The sequence below is a fragment of the Triticum dicoccoides genome, chromosome 5B (genome assembly GCF_002162155.2).
Source record: "Triticum dicoccoides isolate Atlit2015 ecotype Zavitan chromosome 5B, WEW_v2.0, whole genome shotgun sequence".
NCBI classification, from domain to species: domain Eukaryota; kingdom Viridiplantae; phylum Streptophyta; class Magnoliopsida; order Poales; family Poaceae; genus Triticum; species Triticum dicoccoides.
In genome coordinates, this window is record NC_041389.1 from 31477456 (window position 1) to 31487140 (window position 9685).

Consider the following 9685-nt stretch of genomic DNA (forward strand, 5'->3'; position numbering starts at 1 on the left):
TTTGATCCGCCGCCGCCTCCAACCGCTCCCACCCCACTCCTCTTCCCCGTTGCCCAATTCGTTCGAGCACACGCCGGATTCCTTTCAACGGCCGGCGCCCCCGCCCCCGATACGACATAGGTCCTGTCTCTGCCTGCACGCGGATCGGCGACGACGATGATGGCCACGCCCCCCTCTTCGACAGCCGTGGAGCCAATGACAGTGGCGCCGGCGCCCCTCCCGCGGCTTCCGATTCCGAACCAGCTGCCGCTGCCGCTGTTCGCCGAGCGCGGCGGGGGCGCGAGGCTGCGCCACCACGCCTACAGCCGCAAGCAGAAGTCGCTCGGCCTGCTCTTCTCCAAGTGAGTGCCCTGCCACCCATCTTTCCTCCGTGTCCGGGGATCTGCGTTTCCCTTACCCAATTCCGGTGTGCGTGCCCCTGCAGCTTCGTGGCCCTGTATGACCGGGATGGCGCGGAGTCCATCGAGCTGGACGACGCGTCCAGGCGCCTCGGCGTTGAGAGGCGCTGGATCTACGACATCGTCAACATGCTCGAGAGCGTCGGGGTCACCTCTTCCTTCCTCCTCTTATCCTTCTGCCTATTACCAGATAGACTTCTTCGTATTCTATCTCTACTCATGGTATCCTGAGTTCTGCGTCGAATCAACCCCCTGGGCTTAGATCCTTGCGAGGAAGGCCACAACAAGGAGCAGGAGCGCCTCCGCGTTGACAAGGAGCTCGGCAACATCCACACCCGCTTCAAGAACGAAAAGGTATCCCCCCTCCCCATCCCCTCCCTCATTTTCGCTCGCGATCTGGGAGAATTCAGGCCCGCTTCCTCTCGACGAGAATTTGCGGAGCTGCGGATTGGGTCTGAGTCCTCGTCCTCGTCGTCCTAGTACTAGTCTCGAAATGGTTGGTGGATGGTAGCTAGCCTTATCTGACTTTGTTGGATTGTGCTTGGTCTGATGCCGTGCAAAGTTCATATGCAAGTGTGAAACAGTGGTGGAAACGAGGCCTCGAGTAGTTTGGGGGTTGGGATTGAGCCATGTGAAGGGAATTGAACTGCTGGGACAGACATTGTGAAGCTCAATGGCCTTGGGGTTGGGTCATCACCACCTGCTAACACTTTACTGCTATGCAACCACCGTCCTACACTGATAGTGCAAGGTTGGCCAATCTATTGGACATGTTTGGGGTTTCAGGCTAGGCTTTTGCTGATTCAGTCCTGCACCGGCTGGCACCTCTCTGGATCGGGGCACGAGGGCTTGAATTTACTTGGGACTACATATTCCAAGGACTTGAAGCAAATGCCAATCTTGTAATGCTACTATATAGTGTGAAAAATATAATGTCAGGTTCCTTGTTTATATTATCCTAATTTCAGAAGTCTTACTTTTCTACTTCTGCAGGTGATGACCCTCTCCCTTGCTGCATTAGGATCCTTGATGTGGCTGAGGAAGAACAAACCTAGGACATTAATTCCAATAATTTATGCATGTGCTCTACTTCTGGTAACAATGCCATCTATCACCAGGCAATCCCGTTTCTATAATGCTGCAGTAATCCTCAAAAAGAATAATTGTCATGCTCCAAAATATGTTGATGTCCTTATACTGCTAGATGTTGGCAAATTGTGTCAATCTATGTACATTGGCTTAATTCCTACCTCCTACACTTTCTCAATACAGATCTGAGAAAAATATATGCATCCACAAACATTTCTGCTATATCACTTTTGACCTACTGTCATTCTTGTCCGAAATTTCACTGCATTCCCATCATGTTAACTCGGTGCATCTCTCCTATCCATGGAATATCCTTAGTTACAAGTCAGTTTTATTTGCTTCAAGTATATTTCTAGTAGTACATCACAACACAGAGATGTTTGTTTGTTTTACTGTATCACATACACCTCTAAGATCATTGGTGTGAGATTTTCACTCTTTGTTAATACTAGTAGATCACAATACAGAGCTGTTTGTTTGTTTGTTTTACTGTATGGAAGGCTTATTTGATTCACATTTGACATCTCTGTCTGCACTTCTAGACTATTTTCGACTTGAGTATGTCGGCTTCAGAGTTTCTGTAGAACTCTGAAGTAGATATTGTCAATCTTGTGTGCCAACAACATATTTCATATAGCTGCCTGGATTTCACAACATGGGCTTTCTTTCGAAATTTCTTTGACTATGTAGTGTAGATAAATAAATACTCTTAGCAGACTGGATTTGAGGCATTCTAGTTTATTTGGTAGACGAAATTCAGTTTAGATTCTGAATTTGTTGAATATGTGACAATTCCTTCATTCTCAAGTGCAATAGATCCTTTGTGGTAGTAAGAATTCATATTATTGTGATGTTTACTCATGTATAAGTTTTTCATTCTCATTGTTCTGACCGGTTACCATTTTGGTTTGCAGAAAGGTACCAACAGGGTGCATTTCGTCAGGAACTTGATCACGGAGGTCGCTGGGTTTGCTCCGTATGAGAAGCGTACCAACTGGGCTTGCTATTGCTGATCCGAATTATACATATGTTGGCAAAGAGATGTCCCTGTTTCCTCAGTACTATGCACTGCCATATTTATGTGGTTGTCTTTGTGTGCATCTTATTTTGAAACCAAGTGAGACACCTCCATCCCCTACATCTTGACGATCCCTCTAGTAGTGTATATTTGAGTTGCTCTCACTACCTCCTGCCCCTAGATTTGTAATTGCCTTTGTTGCCTGCTCATTTAATTAATTAAAACTGCATGTGTGTGTAAGTATGGCTGTGAGAACGAGATCAATGGTGCCTTCCCCCAAACATATTGAACTTTTAATGCTTGCTACGCATGCTTGTGTACCTAAAAATTCTGTACATTTGTTGTTGTTGTTGACCATGCTGTCTAAAAAACACATTGTCTTTTCTTTTCGTGTGTAATAGCCAAGATGATCTGCTTTACACTTACAATTCGTGTTGACTAAATCCGAGCAAGTCTCCTGCAGTTCCACCATAAGTAACACTCTGCAGGTGCAGCTCAAATCTTGCTCTATTTTTTTTGTTGGCTCAATCAGGTTTCTCCCAAATCTAGTCGATCGGATATCATCATGCTATCTTGTTCCTTTCAGTATGTGCCCACGTATATTTAAGCTGCACCTGATTATATATAGGCATAGCACGGGCTCGGGCTTTTAAGCATGCCACATCTCGTTCTGTTTATGTAGCCACCATGTTACATGTTCTGTACTTACAGTTCCTGGTGATGTATTCAAGCCTGTGAACACATATATTTACACGTACCCCTGTTTATATCAAGGCCTCCCTGGTAGGTTATCTACCGGGTGGCAAACAGTTAGATCTCATACTGATGAAATGAACTAGTTCTTTTTATATGCTGCATTCAGATTCTGTCATGTGATTATTAGTTATTTTAAACCAATGCTAGACCTGGCATGTGTACACTCTAATCTCTAATGATGTTTCTCTTTGTGTCCAGGAGCTCTGGGTCTACAAAATTTGAAGTTCGAAACCATACAGCTCTACTCAGCAAAGAGTCGTCTCTTCTATTTGATTGTAATAGAATGTAAATATTGTAATATTGTAATAGTAGGCATATCTGGGTTGTAATAACTATGTACAGATTGTAGTAGACTTAGTTAGTTTTATTTGATGAACTATATTTTTACTGTTCTGTTTGAAATATTGATTGTGTTCGTGATTTGAAAACATGTGGAATGGAAACCTAACTTGTGGGATTCACTTACGAAAATAATCAAAGCAGTTTTGAATTTTCTGTCAAGTGGGCCCAATGTATGAGAAGATGACAAGTGGGACCATCTCCAAAATATAATGGCCCAAACAATGTTAAAAGGCCCCAGCCTAGAAATAAATAAAAGTCTGAAATGGGCTTGGCCCGTGTAACTTACAGAAAAAATAAATATTAAAAAGGCTGAATATTGGGCTCGGCCCATGTAAAACACCAAATTGGACCGGGCTGAATCTTATAAACGACCTTTTCAATTGGTCGCAACTTTGCCACGTCAGATTGCCACATCAGATCCAACGTGGCCTGGGCAGACAACTAGTGACCAAAACAGAAGGTCATGGAATCCATGACCTTCTGCTTTGGTCGTAAACGTCCACGACCTTCTCCCCCGGTCGTTAATTTCAGTTTACGACCGCCAGCTTTTGACCTTCCGTTTTTGGTCACAAAAAGGTCGCAAATGAAAAATAATGACCTTTCAGTGACCAATAGTCAAGGTCACAAGTTGACATATTTCTTGTAGTGTGGCGCCCTGCGCCCGCCCAAGTCGCGTGCTGCGTGAGACTCCTGTTTTTGTTGGGCCCCACGTGGACAACCCCTCCTCCCTTATCTTTTTCCCAGGTACCGCCCTCACCCCTACCTCCAGACACATCCTTTCCAGTGGTCGTATTTCTTCTTTCCTTTCCCCCTGCGCTGCTTCCTACCGGCGGCCGTTGCCGGCCGTGTGCTTCGCCGATCCAAGGGGACTACCCTACTGCTACCATCCGGTGGCCGCTGCTGGTTGCGCTATGGGCGGGATGCGGTGGTCGCAAAATGCGGCATTCGGTGCTGGGAATGCTGGAACCGGGGGGGAAGCTACAACCGATGCATACATGAGCTACGAGCGGCATTTTATTATGCTGGAACTAGTCAAGCGTCGGCTGTGGAAAAAGTTTCAAGGCGGCATGGGAAAAAAGCTTCCTCCCGGGAGAAAATGCTTCAACCGTTTTAGAAAAAGATTCAACCAGCTGTAGAAAAGCTTCATCCTGCTAGGGGAAAAGCTTCAAAGTGGCATGAGGAAAAATCTCCCACTGCGGGAAACAAGCTTCAATGGTGGAAAAGCTTCAAGCGGTGATGAAAAAGCTTCAACCAGCGGGAGGAAAAGCTTCAAGCGGCAATGACGAAAAAGCTTCCACATGTGAAAAATGCCTCAACCAGGGGAACGCCAATGGTATGAGCAGACGATGGTGAGAGCTATGGCCGGCAGCACGGTGGTGCTGCGACGGACACGCTACGGAGACGACGAGGCTAGGTGCTGCAATGTGAGAGGCGTCAGCCTTATTTTGCGTTGTTTTTGCAACGAGGAGCGATGGTGTCCTGTTGGAGCCGGGCTACGACTGCCGACGAGGCGGAGGTGTCGAACTACGATCTAAAGGGGAGGGGGGAGGCGCGACCTGTTGCGTGGTCTGCAGCCGGCGGGGACGAGCATTGGCGCGGGAACTACTCGGAGAGAGGAAGGATTTTTTAGGATCTCGCGATGGTGGAAGACCAAGTCAACGAGGGACATGGGCCAGCTGGCAAATCAGGCGGTTGAGGACGCGCTAATCCTGCGGCTGCTGTGTGACCGGTTCAAATTAGAGCCGGCGCCCCGGTGCCTATGAGTGCCCTAAAAAATGCAGTCGGCTAAAGCAGCAAAAAAGGCGATGGCCAAAAAAGCAATGGCACAGGAGATAGGCCCACACGCCATCATTAGTGTAGTTTTTTTTTAAATTACGTATTAGTGCAACTCCTAATGGTGTGAGCGCTGGTCTGGAAAGTCACTCATAAACTAAACTTGGAGGTTATTATGGATGAAGCTCTCAGATGTTTATGCGTCTTACATAAGTGCTCTTTTATGCTAAAACTGAATTTCCATTTTAAAGGCGACCGTGAACTCCATCAATTGTACTCCCTCCATAAAGAAGTATAAGAGCGTTTAGATCATTACTTTAGTTATCTAAACACTCTTATATTTGTTTACAAAAAAAGTATTAAACAAGGTGCTTAAAAGACAACTAAATAGTACGTCATGAGAAAATTTCCATATAATGTGAATACATAATTCAATTACCTAATTCATATTTCGGTCGCTACATCGTTACAGTTTTGTCGTCTTGTGGCATCATAACATGCTACGAAATCAGTACAGACTTGAATGGTTTTAACTAGAACCATTGAGATATTTGCTACTCTATGATAACTATGTTGACATACTACTATATTACAATTTATGCGCATATAAATTGTAACTGAAATACCTATCCGATGGCAATATCACTTAAACAGACTTACATTATATTGTTTTCTTTTATCACCATGCATGTTACGTTTAAGAATCTCAAGATATATAATTTAGTTGCAGCAAAATCTGAACTGGAATGTTGAATGTGTATCTGATGACAAAATTGTGTAGACATCATATATAGTAGAGTACGTACTATCGTTTGTCTCATGCATGTGATCATTTTACGTCGTTCGATTACTCACCCATCCATCTACCTAGCAGCCATAGGCATGCATGGCGCAGACATTAGAAGTCCCGTGGCTGCCGCGTGTATGTTTTGACCTGACCTACCCGGTCCATGCACACCCTGAATGAAATACTTCACGAAGGATCCATGTGCGACCTAATCTACTTCTAACCATTTTTACCGTCTGTAGAATTACAAATCAAGATCATTCACCTCCCCTCCAACCTCCATCAGTCAGCTCGCGGATTCACCTCCTGTCTGTCTATCTGCCGCTCCGATGACCGATGGCAGGGAGGAAAATTCGGTGCCTAGGTTCCGGCTAGTAGCTTAGGTTAGGGCTTTCTAGTCACGGCAGTGGCGGCACTTTACGTGCATGTTCCATCTTTGAAATGGTCTTTCAGGTTTTGATCATACTCGGACTCATACGTTAGGACAAAGTGGACTCATACTCGTACAAAGTGGACAACATGGGCTTAGGTTAGATTTTTTCATCTCCTAGTGTGGCGAGGTTAGTGTTTCTCACTATACGTGGAGGTTAGTGTTTCTCACTATGCGTATGATGGCGAGATATGATGTTAGGCACTTCAAATCGATTCAAAGGTTCAAGAACGACGACTGTGGCTCCGGGGTGCTGGTCCTTAAGGACACGTGCACGAAGACTACTCAGCTATGGTCGACAAGGTCAAGTCGACTCTGGTACGGGAGCGGAGACAGAGACACATAGGCGGCTCGTTCTAGCAGCGTTAGTTGTTGTTTGGTAGTTTAGGAACCTTGATATTAATTTTATTATGTTTGGTGTTTTTTTGTGCTTTCGGTGAACTTGTATAATAGATTTGTTTCTTTTCGGGAAAATTTGTTCACCACATTGTGTACTTCTATTTCCGTAGAAGCATCTAGAGGCATATGCAGTAAGGTAGACAGCTATATCGAATATCTTTTCTTGATGGGTAGTTCATCAATAATTAGCTTAGCATGGTGCACGTATATATTAGATTCACTTGGCAGATCGCATATATGTCAATGCCATTTCCATCAATCTACATCTATGTTTTGCTCTTATAAACAAAGAATCTCATGTACTCTCTAGCAGCTTCTACGCACACACTCTTGTTTATGTCACCTCAGCTAGTTAATCATACTTGCAACTTGCATATTGTTTGACCTAGGTACGAATGGCGGCATATTCCACAAGGTAGTACTAACATAAAACAATCTACAGATAATTGTGGCTATCATTTGCTCGATCTCCTGTTGAAACATCATGTATGGTGAGAACAAGCAAGCTCGCCCCATACATGGGGTACGTGGCTGCATGCCCCATAGGCAGGTGGCCCTAGGCTACCACCGAAGAGACGTCCTACCAGATTAAACTAACTCTCAAGGGCCAAAATCAGAAGAATATACTCACAATGACAACCTTGCAAATCATGAACCTGCCATTGTTTTTGGTTTATTTGGTGTAGCTAGCTGTCTCGTGGACAATACGCAACGCTAGACCAACACCTGTCCATATGCATGCATGCTAGCTAGAGGTGAGCATTTCTACTTGTTCGTCGAAAATAAAAATATTTCTACGTGTTACTTATGTTAGGAATAGTCTAGAGAGTTCTAGATATTCTGTTGTACTCGGTTTGGTTGAGATAAAACCAGAACTGAATCCTGCCTAGAGTTGTTTAGATTCATTCTTATCTCTTTATTTTCTTGTATCCCAAGTCTGTAACGATACTTTGTATACGCCTCGATCAGGGCTTGCTGATCCTATATAAACACGAAACCAGCGGCCTACTACGGTAGGTAAAACACGCTTCCTTATCTTTCACATGGTAATCAGAGCTTCCCTTCCAAAACACATCTAGCCTTTCCTTCCCAGCCGCCATGTCTTCCTCCTCATCCCACGCCACGGCCAATCCCCTCAACAACCAAATCACCGAGAAGCTTACCCGTGAAAACTTCCTTTTGTGGAAGACCCAACTCCTTCCCCAGATACGTGGAGCCTCCCTCTTTGGATACCTAGATGGATCCATCGCCGAGCCTGAGAAAACCATCACCACCACCGACAAAGATGGCAAGGCTACGAGCATCCCCAACCCGGCGCACGCGGCCTGGGTTACCCAGGACAAGCAAGTGCTCGCCTACCTCCTGACCTCGATCACGAGGGAGGTACTAACGCAGATGGTCACCGTGGAGACGGCGCACGCGGCATGGACCGCTCTGACGAACATGTTTTCGTCACACTCCCGCTCCCGCATCAACAACCTTCGGATCTCCCTCTCCAACACCGAGAAGGGGACCCAGTCAGTCGCGGTCTACTTCTCCAAGATGAGATCGTTCGCTGATGAGCTGGCGTCTGTTGGCAAACCACTTGGCGAAGATGAACTGATCTCATACATCCTGGCCGGCCTCGACCTAGAATACAACCCCCTGGTATCTGCTCTTGATGCTCGTACTGAACCACTTACGCTAGATGCATTGTACTCCCAGATGGCGAACTTTGATCAGCGCGTCGAGCTTCTTCAAGCCTCCGGCAAAGGCGGCTTCAGATCTTCAGCCAACGCCGCCACTCGTGGGCGTGGTCAACAGCGTGGTCGTGGCATGTCCCGTGGCCGTGGTGGCGGCCGCGGTGGACATGGCCGCGGCTCTGGTGGTGCCTCTCCTGGCTACAACAACAACAGGGGGGCGCCCAGGACCAGGAGGACCAGGAGGACCGGCTGGTGGGGGCTTCCGCAACGACAATCGCCCACACTGCCAAATATGCAGCAAGCCAGGCCACGTTGCCATGGACTCTGGTACCGGTTCACGGAAGACTATCTTCCAGAAGAGAAGGTGGCCGGATCTGCAGCAACCTCATCATATGGGGTAGACACAAATTGGTACGCCGACAGTGGCGCTACTAATCACATCACGGGTGAAACTCGAGAAGTTAACCACCCGTGACAAGTACCACGGAGGTGATCAGGTCCACACTGCTGATGGTACGGGTATGAATATTAGTCATGTTGGAAATTCCATTATCAGAACCCAAAATCAAGATCTCCATCTAAACAAAATTCTACATATTCCTACTGCCTCACAAAATCTCCTTTCCGTTCATCGTCTTACCCTTGACAATCATGTTTACATTGAGTTTTGGCCTTATTTCTTTTTTATTAAGGATCAGGTCACGGGGAGGGTGCTGCATCGAGGCAGATGTAGAGGAGGTCTCTATCCATTGATTCCGTCTAGGACGTCAAATAAACAAGCTTACGGTGTCACTAAGATATCTTCATCGCGTTGGCACGCTCGGCTTGGTCACCCTTCATTTTCAATAGTTCAACGTGTGCTGAGGAATAATAAACTTCCTTGCCATGGGGAGTTAGATGTTGAGTCGGTATGTGACTCATGCCAACGAGCAAAAACTCACCAATTACCCTATCCAGTGTCTACTAGTGTATCTACCAAACCTCTTGAGTTGATCTTTTCTGATGTATGGG

At 46.1% G+C, this 9685-nt stretch overlaps 1 long non-coding RNA gene and 1 pseudogene across 1 annotated transcript; both read left to right on the top strand.

Annotated features, from left to right (window-relative positions):
* Nucleotides 1-1208: 1208 nt before the first annotated feature.
* LOC119308968 lies at nucleotides 1209-2505 on the top strand. Its single transcript, XR_005150346.1, has 3 exons — nucleotides 1209-1300; nucleotides 1392-1493; nucleotides 2402-2505. It is a non-coding gene; the product is annotated as an uncharacterized LOC119308968 (long non-coding RNA).
* Nucleotides 2506-8573: 6068 nt separating this feature from the next.
* LOC119313360 lies at nucleotides 8574-8712 on the top strand (annotated as a pseudogene).
* Nucleotides 8713-9685: the final 973 nt, after the last annotated feature.